The sequence below is a fragment of the Perca flavescens genome, chromosome 1, assembly GCF_004354835.1.
Source record: "Perca flavescens isolate YP-PL-M2 chromosome 1, PFLA_1.0, whole genome shotgun sequence".
NCBI classification, from domain to species: domain Eukaryota; kingdom Metazoa; phylum Chordata; class Actinopteri; order Perciformes; family Percidae; genus Perca; species Perca flavescens.
Window position 1 is genome coordinate 5,098,551 of NC_041331.1, and position 13,950 is coordinate 5,112,500.

Sequence of the window (13,950 nt, forward strand, 5' to 3'; positions counted from 1 at the left end):
TTTAATACATTTTTCACATCTTTGACAGTCTGTGATTATCCATAAACATCCCCTGATCTTAACTGGATACTTTCTGCATTTTCTTTTTACTCCAAAATGAGATCAAAATTACATAAAGGATACATGAGGTTTATTCACTATAAAATCCAAAAATGAGTTTAAAAATAGTGGTAACAAGTTGGGGTAAGTGCATACTGGTGGAAGAAAGCGCAGAAAATGTCAAAAAATGCTACAAAAACGTGTTTAAAAATTGTGTTAATTTTGACATGGGAGGACAACACGAGGGTTAAACATTAAGACATGAACACTAAAAACTGAAAAACAAACGTATACATAGAAAATAACTGTTGCATAAACAACTATAACTCTGGAGCGGCTAGATGGTTAGCTTAAGCTAAGCATGAACACTGAAAGCAGAAGCAAAGCTAGTCCCTCCTATATTCTGATTCTGAAAGCAAGTGAGGGGCATTTCCCAAAATATCAAACTATGCCTTCAGGACTCAATCTTTTCATGTGTAAGAGGGAAAATGTGTTCCTCTTTCAGAAGTTACACAGTTTTTCTTTTAAGTATGGCAGTAGTTGTGTGTAGTCTTTTGCTGAACGTCAGCCATGTAAATCACAATATATTCAAGCAAGCCCGTTACTGTGTATGTTACATTGAAGGAGAAATCTGGCGCAAAATGAACCTAGGGGTTAATAACACGTGTACAGAGTCGATGGTTCTCTCGTATATGTTTTCATGCTAATCGAATGTGACCAGTTTTAGCCCAAACCGCTAATTAGCTTGTAACGCTAGTCGTCGGGGCATGGGTAAAGTAAAAACAAATCGCTATTTCTATACCACTAACAAGGCTCAAAATAGCACCACACTTCCACGGTAGCATAATGAAGGTCCCTACATGTAAACTGAAGCATTGAGAACTTTGTAAGTGTACAGACAGTTTATTAAAAAGATATTTTATAAAGACAGTACCGTTCACGTATACAGGCGTGTTATTAACCCCTAGGTTTATTTTGCGCCGGATTTCGCCATTAAAGGACACCCACTCTAAGAAACATCTGTGTATTAACAGTTGTGCGACTGTATATTTTAACAACACAGACATTGTCCATAGAACGGGATTCACAAGTCGTGTTTCTGTTTATCTACCATTCCGATTGCATTATGGGACCTTTATCTGTGCCCCAACAACTAACGTAGTGAGCTACTCACGACGCGATAACCGTAAATGACTAACCGGATAAGCGATAGACAAAATTGCCAAAAAAAAAGTGTTTAAGGTGTAGAAAAAAAGAATCACAGGGTCAAAAGTGTAAAAAAAAAAAAAAAAAAAAAAAGCGTCAAAGGCATTAAATAAAAGTTTCAATAATTAAACAACAGATTTAATTTCAGAAGTTTACTAACTGAGCAGCTTGCTATGAGAGAATTTTACACAAAATGTTCTTTATTTTTACTGTGGCTACACACAAAATGTCTGTTTTTAATTATGGGACAGGTCATGGAGCTGCCAGAACTTCTTCTCTTATTTTACGGATTTATTTCTTTATTTCTTAGAGGGCAGCCACACACATCCAAATGTGCATCGGTCCGAGTATGTTTCAGTTGTGGGGCTCTGATCCCAAAGAGTCACCTTTTATCAAAAGTGACATTGTTTGAATGAAGCTCGGTGAAATATATATAGCAGAAGGGCCAAGCTATACGCTTATTCCTGTGCTCTTGTGGCCTGCGCGAGTGTTAATTCTCCAATGCATGTGTGATGTTCTGAATCCCTAACCATCCCCCCCCTCCCCGAGAGGTTTTAATTGCAGGGTCCAGATTGCCAGGGCTGGTTATATAGGGCCTGGCGACCCCTGTGACAAGTCACAGCCTCCATTTAATATTTCCAGATCCCATGCAAAAAAGCGAACACAGGGGCCCCCCGTGTTAGCGTGCTAGCACTGGCTGGCAAAAATTCAATTTTCATCCCCCTTTTGTATCCGAGCCTGCTGTCTTGCCCTAACAATGCTCTCTCATTCTCCCCCCCCCCCCATACGCTTCCCCTTCTCCTGCCTTCTTCTTCTTCTTCTCCCTTCAACAACAGAACACAGTGGAGTCGTTAGGACCCTCTCTTCATTACTTCAAAAAACCAATCATTAGACACCAGAGTATATACGTAATTAGAAAATCACTTCCTTTGCAATCCCGGCTAAGTAGTTTACATACTGTAATTACAGGGACAAAATCAATTTTTAATCATTTCACTGATTGGGCTCATCAGCTCAGTAGGAACATTGTATCCTGCTTGTTGTGCGAAAGCAACATCTGGGCTAAAACAATTACCCTTTTGTGTTCCAGAGCGGCTCTGAAAATGCCTCGCTGTCACCCCCCCTGTCGTGGACGCTCTCTTTCTATCTCTATCCGTCTCCAGACGCCCTTTTTTCCCTTTGCCTTGGTCCTTCTCTCCGTCTTTCTCCAGTGCACTCCCTTTCTTTCCTCTCCCTCCCTCTCTCCCTCTCTCTTCTTCTTTCTCTCTCTCTCTCTTTCACTCCCTGCCCTTGACTTGGACATGGAGGATCACATTTAAAGCTTTATAAATCAATAGGCTATAATAAGCTGCTCTTGACAGAGAGGGAGAGAAAGGAGAGTGAAGGAAAGAAAAAAAAAATAACATATTGCTTTTTTAACACCTGTTTTTTTGTTTTTCTTTTCTTCATGTCCCTGTTGTTGTCATTTTTTTTCTTGCTTTTATATTGTTGCCTTTCAGAAAACAGGCCCCGCAGAAATATCACCTTATTACCACGTGTTCTGTAGACTATGTGAAGTGTGGGTGAGTTTGACGATTCAGAATGTGTAAAGGCGGAAGGATTCTCCGTCTCCTTGTTTTGAAGTGAGAGATAAATACAAAATCCGAGTTGCGTCCTTCTTTCCCGGTATGTTTCACCCTTCAACCGGCTAATAAAATGCTTTGTATTCTTGTCTGAGAGAGAGACCCGATCGATCCACATTAGTCTGACTCTCTCTCTCTCTCTCTCTCCCTCTCTTCCACTTTGAAAACTCGGGAAATCAGATTTCAGAGCAAGGGGGGAGAAGAACAAGAAGAAAAAAAAATCGGTTAATGCATTGATCACTCGGGCTGTATGCAAATCACATTTTGCCTGTATTTTTTTATTTATTTTTTTTGCTGATCAATAGCATTAATTAACGGCTTCGTTTTAACGGCACCCCGCAATCCCGTTAGACACCGCTGTCGACCTCAGAAATCCTACCCTCCCACCCCCACCCACCTCCCGTCCCCTCAGTAGCCATGGAAATGAACGGCGCGTGGCAGGGGACATAAATCAGGAAATCCAATTTGACCATGAGCTTGCAGTGCTAACAGTAAAATATGAGCGCTAACACAGCACACAGGTAGATCATCTCATATCGGGAAGGATATTATTTATTTATGACAAACGAAAAAAAAAAAAAAAAAAAAAAAAAAGAATGTTTACATGAGTGCTCTTTCAACTTCTTTTTTAACCCTTGTGTTGTCTTCCCCCTCGACTATGAAAATCACTTTTTTTGTCATTTTTGTTGCTTTGTCTGACGATTTATCGCTTATTTTCCAACGTTTTTGTCACTATTTCGAAGTTCTGGGCGCTTTCTCAAACTTTTTTTTTGACATTTTCTCTTCCGGTGTTTTTTAAGTTTTTATGGTTGTTTTTTAAGTTTATTTCAAAACAAATGTCACACTTTTCCCAATGTTTTCTTTGACATTTTTGGCACTTATTACAACGTCCCATATTTCTGATTCCATACTTCTTTGGAAAGGGTTAAAGAGAGTTAAAGAGACTCTGATCTTACATGTGAGATTTAGGTTTACTTGCTATGAGAAGGTCTATACAGCCTGTGGAAACTGTTGTTAAATGTCATGTGTGGCTCTGGAGGAGCTTTTTGAAGAACAAAATAACTCTGATGATGATAATGATGACGATGATGAGGATACCATCAGAGTTATCTCGGACTGGGACGTGAGATTCCAAATTCACAACAGAAAGCCTGTGTTACAAACTGGGGTTGAGGAATTTGAAAGATGTGAGAACTTGATAAAAGACGGACTGATAGGATTCGGGGTCTATTTGGAGTTTGACCCATGCAAGGAACATTATGCCAAGTCATTATCTCTCAGCCTGTGCTGCTTTCATTTTTTCACCATTCTCATTTTAATCGGTTTCTCACATAGCCCCAACTTTATGGCAGTGCAACACTAAATCACCGGAGTGGCCCTTTAAGAGAGTTCCACTTTTTTTTGACCCTGTCATTGGGAGTAATTTAAGAAATACAGTGTGAATTAATGATTCTTCCCCCTGGACATCCACCTTTTTCCCTCTATTTAACACTAATACAACACCAAATAGCTAACTACTGTATGTCATGATGAGTGTGAGTGTGTGTGTGTGTGTGTGTGTGTGTGTGTGTGTGTGTGGGGGGGTGCTCTGTGCTAACCAGCCTAGCTGCTGCTGCCAGTGATGCTAGTGTGTGGGATTAATAATTGACTCTTTTTTGAAATTATTATTATTCCCAAAATGCTCTTTTGTGATTTGCTTTGAAGGGTGTGCATGTGCGTGTGGGTGGGGGGTGTTAAGTGAGTGGGGGGGCATGGGGGGTAGTTGGTGAAGGGGGTTGGAGGGGGGGGGCCTTGCTTGCTTGCTCATTTGGAGAGCTTTTCCAATTATACAATTAGTGAGGAATGTAGGCCAGCGGCCTTGGTGCTCCTCGTGCTCCCCGACCCTTTGCCTCGCTTTGTGTTTATCCGTTTCTTTCACATTAGTCTAGAAATACATTAACTAGAAATAGATGTAAAAACGGACATTTACATTAACACAAATATGTAACCATGGATATATAAAGTGAAAGTGTCATCGGCTCGGAGTCCGGGAGGCGTCCCAGAGGAGCGGAGCTAACAGACGCTGACCTTCTTTGTGAACTGGGTTGCGTGTGAACGACCATGGCAGCGCGCTGTGGTGTTAATAGATAAAGTCATGGGGTCGGGCCTTCTCTGATCAAATACGGTTTGTTTCGTTGAATGGCTTTTTTGTAAACCCACCACCAGCTCCCACCGTGCCCCCAAAACCACAAAAAGAGGATAGCTGGTTCAGGATTGAACACACACACAGGGCTGCTATGTACTGGGGTTTTTTTTAATCGTCATTGCGATACCAACTGACGCAATAAAGACATTACGAAAGGCTGCAACATATTGCAATAGCCACTCAGAGATTTATTCATGTTAGTTGACAGAAAATATCAGTAGAAAACTGTGACTCGTGTTTTTTAGTGCTGCCTTTCATATTCAATTCAAAGTTCAATTTGTTCAATGCAACAATGTTGCAAATTATTTCCTTTCACTTGTTTTAAATTCAACCAGCGACCTGTTGTATTTTAGCAGAATACCGAAAGCAGCAGAGCTGAGAGCACTTCAATATCTGTTTATTTATCGCAGGTAATATCGCTAACATCGCGATATTCAACAACGTTATCTTCCTCATCGTGGCAGGCCTAATTCCAATTACTATTGATGGAGTGATGCGATAAATTGATTTATGATGAAGGACAAAATGGTTTCATAATTTTAGCCCCTTCCTGATTGTCCCCTCACTCCAGCCTGCCTGCTACTGCGCGTGCCGCGCTGGGTTTAATACGAAGCAACAACAACAGCCAAGTGCCATCTGTTGGCATGCAGATTTTCTGTAATCTCTCTTTACTGATTACAACAATGACTACACGAACCTCTTAAATAATTATCCCACAATGTAAAAAAAAAAAAAAAAAGAAAAAAAAAAAAAGAAAAATAATTATAATCATTAACTCCCACCAAGTCTGCCACTCCTCCCGCAAATGAAGGCTGTCAGAGAGAGAGAGAGAGAGAGAGAGAGAGAGTTGTTCTTTTGCTGTGATGCCAATCATGTCTTATTTATACCCGCGGGGTAGAGTACCACACAGCAGTGAAAATCTTAACCCAACAACGTTGAAGAGGAAACTGTGGGAAAATTGACCCCTCTCCGCCCACCACCCCTGCAACTTATGTTGGGTTTTTGTTTTTTTCTATCTTCCGGAGGAAAGATCCAACTGAAGAGGGCAGGTTACATTCTGCAGTTTGTCTGACATCACGTTGGCTATATTCACACCGCCAGATCCGATTTTTTGGGTTTGGCTGTTCACATTACCTTTTTTAAAATGTGGCCTATGTCAGATTCCAGAGTGAACTGTTTCTGGTTTCGAAGTGACCCGCATGAGCAAAAGAACAATAACCATGACATCAGACGCAGCACGCTGTTGCACTAAAGTTAGGGAGGTTGTGGAGGAAGGAAGCACTTTGGATTTTATTTCAAAATGTTTGTGTAATGGCAGCCATAACATTAATGAGCAGGTGCTGAGGAGGAGAAGAATGAAGAGAAAGAGAGCCACATTAGCTATTTTGGCCTTTTTACGGAGTTATGGCTGCAAATTCACTACAGAGATTTGTGTGTCTATTTTTTTCAAAAACGGAGCGGTTACGGTATGATCCTTCTAGTTTTGATTGAATTGTAGTATCTCCCCATACCCTAATTAGGTCTAACACCTCACTCTCCCTCCATTGACTTACTCCATCACTGTTCTCCATTTTGTAGAGCTAGTCAAGTTTTTGATTTTACGGTGTCTAGGGCTAACTCGAGCCGATGCATAATTGTGACAAATGTCGATGCAGATTGACGTAAAAGTCGCATCAAATCCGCCTTGGTTGTTCACACTGCAGCCGCATTGGAAAAAAATCTGACTTGGGTCTGATTCGGGTCCATATATGGAAGTGGTCAAAATCAGATTTTAAAAAATCTGATCTGGCCAAGATTTGAGTGTTCACACAGATTTGGGCCACTTTTACCTGCAGTCTGAACATTGATAATTCCAGCAGCGGAATCAATGAGTAAGTTTACATGCACACCTATATTCCACTATTATTCCCAATATGACAATATTCCGAATTTGACACAGGTCATGTAAACAGCATACTCCGGTTGGATATTCTGTATAAGGCCTTTTTCCAAATTTAGCATTTTCCGATTAAGCCATGTAGGATATTCCAGTATTATTCAAGTTTTAGAGGCATTCTTTGTATAAAGCGCGTTCCGAATATGCGTCTCAATCTGGATTTTTATGCCCAGTTTACGGCCTCTTGCCTGTTTACGGTTTACGGTCAGCTCTGTGCGTTGCTATGGTTGCTGTAAACAAACCAACCAGCCAGTTTGCAAGGCTGCCGGCCCGATAAGAAGGAGAAACACAGCTACTTTTAAACATTATCAAAGACTTGGATATCAACAGATTTTTGGAATATTCACTTTCACTAGCCATATAAACGGCTTAGTCGGAATATTGTCTTTTTCAGGGTAAAAAACAGAATCTTATGTGCATGCGTAAACGTAGTCAGTGTCTCAGAATGAGGCTACATTTACATTGCTACGTTTTGGTTTAAAAACGAATGTCTTTTGCCAAGTTTACACCTCGCATTCACAGTGCTCTGGCGTTTCAGAGCCCCCTACACCAGGAGACTTGAAAACACTTCTGACCCCGTTTCGGGTTGGAATCTGCGGGGGTTGTGTTGCAGTCTCAACGGCCGCAAACAGAGACCTTTGGCAACACCGACACTGACGCCAACGTTTCGCCGCCCGATTGGAAACTGGATAACGCGCATGGCCAGGATACGAGAATGTTGATGAGATATGCGTGTTAGTTTGAACGCTGATTAGTTGTTCTACCGAAGCTAAAATCACTTGTGTGCACGGAGTTCGCTTTTGGCTCAAAACGTAGCAATGTAAATGTAGCCTGAAACCAAAAAAATAGCATCTGTCTAGACCCCAGTTTGCTTCACATTTTAACAATAACGTAGGAAGAAATTGTGACACCTGTTTCTCCCCTGCCAGTAGCCTCAGTGGTCCAAAATGCATTGCAGCCGGAGAAAAGGATGTGTGTTGAGTAAAAGTCAATGTTCACGGGTTAGCTGGCTTCCTATACTCATATACTGCATAGCTGTAGGAAATGCAAGAAGCAAAAAGTTCACACCCTTACTCCGGGGACAGCGCCAAGCTGAGGCCACGCGGGTTAACCGAAAAAGTAAATTACACTTAATCATTCCTGGAATACACAAAAACATCATTATTTGATAGTATTTGGCAATAAAATTGTGTCAATAGTGTCCAAACATCTTTTCTTAAGGATATGGTTTCCAAATGCTAAAAATGCAAATCAAAGTTCAAAGATTAAAAATGTGTTTTGATCTATAGCTCAGAGGTGGTAGAGGCTTATTTTAGTAAAAGTGATAATAATTTATAAGCCTATATATAACATAAAAAAGACTATGAAAAGTAAAAGTCCTGCGTTCAGAATTGAACTTACACTATGAGATATTTACATAAAAATCTACTAAAAATATGTAAATATTAGGCAGCAGAATGACCCGTCAGTGTTATTTTGTATTACATTAACTGATTTAGATATGTTGCTGATGGATTACAGCGTAAGCAACATCTAAATATTATAGTCTGTCAATGTGGGGGTGATTCTATCTTCCCTAATGGAACCTTTCTGTAAAAATGCATCATAGAAGCTCACCATATGTTTTATGTTAAATTGCGTTACGCAAAGTAACTACCAACTGTGGCTGTCAAATGAATGCAGTGGAATAGAAGCATAACGTGGCACAAAATGGAAGTACTCAAGTTCGTTAAGTATCAAATTACTTAGTATCACGTTACTGCAGTAGATGAACGCAGTTACTTGACACCACTGCTAAAGAAGCACACTTAGTTTGGTATGTCAGGGATTTATGTGAGTAAATGCTCATCTGTGTGTGTGTGTGTGTGTGTGTGTGTGTGTGTGTGTGTGTGTGTGTGTGTGTGTGTGTGTGTGAGTGTGAGTGTGTGCGGGGGTCTGTTTATGAATCTCTTTTTATATACGTCATCTGTGTGTGTATGCATCTGCTAAATGTGTGTGTGTGTGTGTGTGTGTGTGTGTGTGTGTGTGTGTGTGTGTGTGTGTGTGTGTGTGTGTGCGTGTGCGTGCTCGCTCTGTGTGAGAAATGGTGTGAGAACACGTCAAGGGGAGCATGTGTTAGCTCTGCTTCCAATATGAGGGAAATCTGTGCCACATACCTCCGATATGACACAAGCCAAAACGACATGACTCACCCATGCTATATTTGATTAATAAAACTACAGCCGGAAAAATGTGTTTCAAAAACAGCAGATCATTACCGAGGCGCGGTTTGACTGGAGAAATGTACCATCCTATCATTATTATTATTATTATTATCAAGGGATGAAGACAAAATATACGTTTGTGTGTGGAGCATCTGATACGATCCCAAATATTATAATACGAATGTTACATTTGTAGTCAAACGGTCTTTGTTTCTCACTTTATAGCGAGGCATATGTGAATGCAGGGTGATTACTCACATAGGCTCAGTATGTCCCATGAAGAGGACAGCTGCCATATACATGTAATCCCCGCTGCTCTGAATCTTATAATAAATGTTATAACATGAATTTCCCAGCTTCAAGAGAAAAGGTTTCCATTGATTAGCACTTTACAAGCAATCAATTTTTACAAACCGGCTTGACCCCCCCACACACACACACACACCCCTCTCTTCTCTCTGTTTCTCAGGAAGGGATGATGGTCTATATCACGAAATTAAAAAGAATACAGAGAAGTGGGATGGGGTGAGAAATTATTGGAAAGAGGAAGAGGAGGAAGAGGGGTGATGTTTGCGAGACGTGTATAGATTTCAAGGGGAGGGAAGACGAATGGGAGCTACAGTACCTTGGAGCGAGAGTCTAATAAGGGTACAACCAGTGGTGGAATGTAACTGAGTACCTTTACTCCAGTACTGTACTTAAGTACACATTTTAGGATACAGGTACTTTACTTGAGTCTTTTTCTTTTCGTGCCACTTTCTACTCTACTTTCTACTACAATTTCTATTCTACGCTACATTTCAGAGAGAAATATTGTATTTTTTTACTCCACTACATTCATCTGACAACTGTTGTTAGTAGTTACTTTACAAATTACGACTTTGCACACAAAACACATGTAGTTTAAAAAATCTGATGTTATATTATAAATTAAACTACACGACAATATAACGGCCTACAAGTCCAGCTGAAATGATTAGACCATTAAATACACAACTGTTTGGATCCTTTCCACTTTCTAAAATGTGAGGATTTTTCTGCATCGAGTGTACAATGCAGAACTTTTACTTGTAACAGAGTATTTTCACAGTGTGGTATCAGTACTTTTACTTCAGTAAAGGATCTGAATACTTCCTCCACCGCTGACAACAATGGCGAATGGCAATGACACGCTGATTACAAACAACCGGGCGGGATAAAGCATCCTAACCCCACAAAGCAGACGAATCCCTCACTTGTACCTGTCATGTGATCTCCCATCACTCACTGACACACACACACACACACACACACACACGTACAGTAAACACACTCTATCGGCCCATCACCGTGAGAGATGGGCTGGCCACGCTCCTCCAGCTCCAGGAATAATGGCTTGCACCTGTTAACCATGTCACCTCTGTTTGATAATTGTCTCCTTGAGCTACACGGAGAGGAGGTGACAGCGTTGTGGCTTTCTGACAGGTGGGCTGTGGGGGGGAGGGGTCAATATGTGATGAAAGAGACTGGCACCAAACTTACTTTACTTAGAGCTGCTTTAATACTATCGCCGGGTGACTGCGGAATATCCAGCGAACGTCGTGGATATAAACAACATTTGACTAGTTCAAAAGAAAATAGCGCTCAGCACTGTGCATGGATTATAGAAACAGAATGAGTTAGCCCACTCCAACGTTCACAGTTCTTTGCAATGGCAACGTCCTGACGGAAGGCATATTTTTCTAGCTGTTTTTTCTCCTTATTCCATTCTTTGTGCTAATAACGCTAGGCGATACATATTCTGGACCACCCTGGACGCAGGACAAAATTGATATCTGTCTTTATATTTCAACTCCTGACAAGAAAACAAACAAAGTGCATTTCCAATATATTCTATAAGTATTTCCATAAGTCCAGTTTTCCATTGGCAGAATACCCAGATCTGCTAAGCCAGCGCTGATCAAAGCCTTTGGGCGATAAAAATGACAAATAAAAAAAAAAAGATAATAATAATGTCAATTTCAGGAGAATTTCCCAGTTAATCTTTAATGAATGTCAAATGAATATTTTAAGATAATCATCTCAATGGTTCTGCATCTGGACATCCAGTATTTGGAGGATGTAGCTAGTGAAAATAAGGTTGTAAAAGTAAGTAGGCCACAGCTGTTATTTCAATGTGTCAGATACATTTAATCAACATTTCATATCTTCCGCTGCTCATTGTCAGGTGGTAGCAGGTTGTGAACATTAATTAGGCAGCCACTAAAAACTGTAGTGTTACCTGTGCACCTGACAAAAGATGATCAATTCAATTTTGTAGTTTCTAGTTTTTTGTGTATGTAGATGCTTCAACAGCTGAACCTAATCAGATTCAATAGGGGATTCAAACGAATTTGGATACAAAAAGTGGATTGGACACTGGGTTGGAATCCGATAAAAAAGACCCTTTACTGGCACTAGCAGCAGTGACATGATTCCGAGGTGTCTATGTGGGTGTCAGTTTGTGACACCACCAACATATCCGGCAGGTCTTTCTGCTACCAGAAGTGCAAACATATGTCCCCCGACACCAAAGATAAAAACATCCTCAACTGCTACCATGAGTGTTCATTTTGCAGTCGGTCACCTGTCCAATCCCATTCCTGGCCCGACATGATGTTCAATGTGGAAAGGGATGAATTATTGAAGCAATGTATTGGGATCTTTAAAATACTGCACGGTACAACAAGTCCTCCAAACCATACGACGATATAGGTTGCTTGTTCCCACCCTCTAATACGACCCACGGGAGCGTTTTTATGAATTAACGTCCATAGTGGTGGCAGGAAATACGACCCACAGGAGTGTTTTCCGTCGTCCTATTTAAACCAGGGGAGGTAACACGTCATTAACGTAAAAAAAGTCGCAGTTTGGTTAGGTTTAGGCACAAAGACTACTTAGTTCTGTTTGTTCCTACGTACGTTCGTACGTACTTCCGCAAAATTTTCCTTTTCCTTCAGTACACCTTCTGGGTTTGCGGTACATTCGTGGGTTTTCTCCGGCCAATCTTTACCGGTCCAATCAGCGAACAGCTAAGCCGACGTCACGACCAAACGTTAGCGATTGGTTGTGGCAAATCCAGAGTGGCTCTGGGCAGATCCAATAGTTTTAAACTTCAAAAGAGTACCCGCCTTCAAGGAAGTTAACACTTGTCAATGGAGAGTGGCCAGACCCTCTGTACAAATGAAATGTAACAGAGACCGGTAGGACCGGGCTAACACAAACCCTGGTCTCCTGGGTGAAAGTCCTGTTGTTGGTTCACCCATCCACCACCCCAACCTGCCTTCATACATAGAACATAAAAACATAAAACACTAGGAACGTAAATATGAGTCGTAATTGCTGTTTGAACAAACAAACTATGTGGGCCTTTTTTGGGGGGAGGAAAGCCTTGTGCGGTATGTTGTTGCATGGTGGGCCACACAAACTATCTACTTGACAACACGGGCAAAAAAATGCCAAAAGATTTGTGCAATTCTGCAAATGTTGCATGACAAAACTGAGGTGCAAGGAGGCTCATAAAAGGTCGGCTACAAGGTTGGTCAACGTGGTGATGCTCATTCACCACCCATACAACCAACATAGCCATATTTCAATGTAGTGTGCATGCACATGAGTAGGGCTGGGTACCGAATCCGACACTTGTTAAGCACCGACCGAATTGCCTAGTATCGAAAAATGCCTCGTCATTCAACACCCAATTTCAATACATAAGGAGAAAATCCTCTGAGCCCTAAGGTATTTTTGACACCTTATGGTCAAATCTAACTATTGTGCCCTCGGGTAATTCCTCTTCACAATATACCATCTTTGTTTCATCCGCATTGACGGACCAGCCTGGTTGACAAGACGTAAACAAGCTTTTGATTGGTCAGAATTTGGTCTGGTCTCCCAGAATATCATGGGAAAAGCAAAATGTCAGTTAGGGTCAAAGCTAGCGCTGATAAACCACTGAAAATTAATTAATTTTGGACATAAAGCGTATCAATCTTGGATGAAACAGTTTGGATTTATAGCACAAAAGCCCTAAAAAACTCTGGATTTCCAAGCTGCATACAAAAAAAATCTCTGTGGCTATGAAGACCCCAAAAACATTAAGTATTAGCTTTTACCTGCACAAAACGGTATGTTTCTATGGTTATAAAATGATTAAGCCATGGATCTAAGATGCCGCTTTTTGTGCCTTTACGACAAGCTGGGGCTCACAGAGTTAAATCTCTACGTTACGCATAGAGACGGAGCTGACGGAGCTGAAAAATAACAAAAAAGATTTGTGCCCTAATGTGTAATGTTGCGGTTTCTCTTTGTTAGAACGGATTTTATAAAATTGCTATCGAAAAAAAGCATTGTTCAGGAACCGGTTTTTCGAAGTCACTGCATCGGTAGGCCATGGAAACATTTTAAGCGATACCCAGCCCTACACATGACCATAAATCCATGCACCGTGTGATAAAAGCCTAATGGCTTTGTTGCCCATTCATTTTTATCTGTCTGTCCAGAAAACTGGAGGTGAGGAATAAGAAGTTCTCTTCCATAACTTTGATGTACTTCCGGAGCGAGCCACTGACCCGCCAACGGATGGCGCGACGGAGCAGCTCACAGGCACCGATGGCTCGCCAGCGTGACGGAGAATCACGGCTTAAACAAACTGCACGCTCAATTGACTTTCCCCGGGATAAAACAAAGATTTAAATAAAAACAAAAGATGCACGCGCGGGGGCGTGTAACTGTGACAGGCAG

General features: G+C 41.1%; 1 protein-coding gene across 4 annotated transcripts in view; it reads right to left on the reverse strand.

Moving 5' to 3' along the window:
• The window catches only part of znf536 (zinc finger protein 536), a 336,960-nt gene that overhangs the window by 207,238 nt on the left and 115,772 nt on the right, over window positions 1-13,950 (reverse strand). The gene's annotated exons all lie outside the window — the stretch shown is intronic.